Below are 3,074 nucleotides of genomic sequence, written 5' to 3' on the forward strand. Positions count from 1 at the left end.
TTTCTCTGCCATTTGGTTAGTTTGTAAATATTTGTTAGGCCCGTTTGGTTTATAACATCTGTTAGCCCCAGTAGTTCTCTGTTCAATTTTGTCTGGATGACCTGTCCATTGGTGAGAGTGGGGTGTTGAAGTCTCCCACTATCTGTTTGAGGATCAATGTAATGTAAGCTGTAGTAGTGTTTTGTTCTTGCTGTTAATTTTTTAACAAACATGGGTACCCTTGTGCTTAGGTGATATATGTTAAGAATTGAAATGTCATCACTGGGGATTTTTTCTTTGATGCATATGTCGTGTCCTTTCCTATTTCTTTTTGATTTGTTTTTATCTGAAGTCTAGTTTGTTAGATACTAAAATGGCTACACCAGCTTGTTTCTCACATCCATTTGCTTGGAATATCTTTTTCCAACCCTTTTCCCTAAGGTAATGTCTATTCTTGATAGTGAGGTGTGTTTCTTGAATGCAGCAGCAGAATGGATCCTGTTTTCTCATCCATTCTGTTAGTCTGTGTGTTTTTATTGATGAATTGAAACCATTGATATTGAGAGACAGCAATGTCCAATGATTAGTGATTCATGTTTTGTTTTTTTTTTTTTTTTGGTGGTGGTGATGGTGGTGATGTGGGGTGTGTATGGATTGTGTGAGTGTGTGTGGTGTGTGGTGTGTGTGTGTGTGTGTGTGTGTGTGTGTGTGTGTACACGCGCGTATGCTTCCCTTAAGGAAGGGAATGATTATTCATTCCCTGCGTTTTCATGAGTGTAGTAACCTTCTCAGGTTAGAGTTTTCATTCTTACATCTTCTGTAGAGCTGGATTTGTGGATCGATATTGTTTCAATTTAGCTTTACTGTGGAATATCATATTTTCTCCATCTATGGTGATTGAAAGTTTTGGTATGTTTAATAGTCAGGGCTGGCATCTGTGGTCTCTTGGAGTCTGCAGCACATCTGTCCAGGACCTTCTGGCTTTTATAGTCTTCATTGAGAAGTCAGATGTAATTCTAATAAGTCTGCCTGCCTTTATATGTTACCTGGTCTTTTTCCCTTGCAGCTTTTAATATTCTTTCTTTGTACTGTATGTTTAGTGTTTTCTATTATTATATGCTGGGGGTGCTTTCTTTCTTTCTTTCTTTTTTTTTTTTTTTTTTTTTTTTGGTTTTTTTGAGACAGGGTTTCTCTGTGTAGCTTTGCGACTTTCCTGGAACTCTCTCTGTAGCCTTGGCTGGCCTTGAACTCACAGAGATCCACCTGCCTCTGCCTCTGCCTCTGCCTCTGCCTCTGCTTCCCAAGTGCTGGGATTAAAGGCATGCACCACCACCACACTGGTGGGGGGTACTTTCTTTTCTGGTCCAATCTATTTAGTGTTCTGTAAGCTTCTTGTACCTTTATAGGCATCTCCTTCTTTGGGTTAGAAAATTGTTTCTTCTAGGAACACTACCAAACTCTCTTTATGAGGCTACAATTACCCTGATACCCAAACCACACAAAGATGCAACAAAGAAAGAGAACTACAGACCAATCTCCCTCGTGAACATTGATGCAAAAATACTCAACAAAATATTGGCAAACCAAATCCAAGAATACATCAAAACAATCATCCATCACGACCAAGTAGGATTCATCCCAGGGATGCAAGGATGGTTCAACATACGAAAATCAGTCAATGTAATACACCATATAAACAAACTGAAAGAAAAAAAACCACATGATCATCTCACTAGATGCTGAAAAAGCCTTTGACAAAATCCAACACCCCTTCATGATCAAGGTCTTAGAAAGATCAGGAATACAAGGAACATTTCTAAACATAATAAAAGCAGTTTATAGCAAGCCAACAGCAAACATCAAATTAAATGGAGAGAAACTGAAAGCGATACCACTAAATTCAGGAACAAGACAAGGCTGGCCACTCTCCCCATATTTATTCAATATAGTACTAGAAGTTCTAGCTAGAGCAATAAGACAACAAAAGGAGATCAAAGGGATACAAATTGGCAAGGAAGAAGTCAAACTTTCACTATTTGCAGATTATATGATAGTATACATAAGTGACCCCAAAAACTCTACCAGGGAACTCCTACAACTGATAAACTCCTTCAGTAAAGTGCCAGGATACAAGTTCAACTCAAAAAAAATCAGTAGCCCTCCTATACACAAATGATAAAGGGCTGAGAAAGAAGTCAGAGAAACATCACCCTTTACAATAGCCACAAATAATATAAAATACCTTGGGATAACACTAACTAAACAAGTGAAGGACCTTTTTGATAAGAACTTTAAATCTCTAAAGAAAGAAATTGAAGAAGATCAGAAAATGGAAGGATCTCCCATGCTCATGGATAGGTAGGATTAACATAGTAAAAATGGCAATCTTACCAAAAGCAATCTACAGATTCAATGCAATCCCCATCAAAATCTCAACACAATTCTTCACAGACTTGGAAAGAAAAATACTCAATTTCATATGGAAAAACAAAAGACCCAGGATAGCTAAAAGAATCCTATATGATAAAGCAACCTTTGGAGGCATCACCATCCCTGACCTCAAACTCTACTATAAAGCTATAGTAATAAAAACAGCTTGGTACTGGTATAAAAACCGACATACAGACCAATAAAATCGAATTGAAGACCCTGACATTAATCCATGCACAAATGAACACCTGGTTTTTGACAAAGGAGCCAAAACTATACAATGGAAAAAAAGAAAGTATCTTCAACAAATGGTGCTGGCATAACTGAATCTCAATATGTAAAAGATTACAAATAGATCCATATCTGTCACCATGCACAAAACTCAAGTGGATCAAAGACCTGAACATAAATCCAGCTACACTAAACTTAATAGAAAAGAAAGTAGGAAGCACTCTTGAACGCATTGGCACCGGAGACAATTTCCTAAATAAAACACCAACAGCACAGACCCTGAGCACAATTAATAAATGGGACCTCTCAAAACTGAGAAGCTTTTGCAGGGCAAAAGACACAGTCAATAAGACAAAAAGACAGCCAACAGAATGGGAAAAGATCTTCACCAACCCCACATCTGACAGAGGATTGATCTCCACAGTACATAAAGA

Source organism: Peromyscus leucopus, chromosome 13 (assembly GCF_004664715.2).
Source record: "Peromyscus leucopus breed LL Stock chromosome 13, UCI_PerLeu_2.1, whole genome shotgun sequence".
NCBI classification, from domain to species: domain Eukaryota; kingdom Metazoa; phylum Chordata; class Mammalia; order Rodentia; family Cricetidae; genus Peromyscus; species Peromyscus leucopus.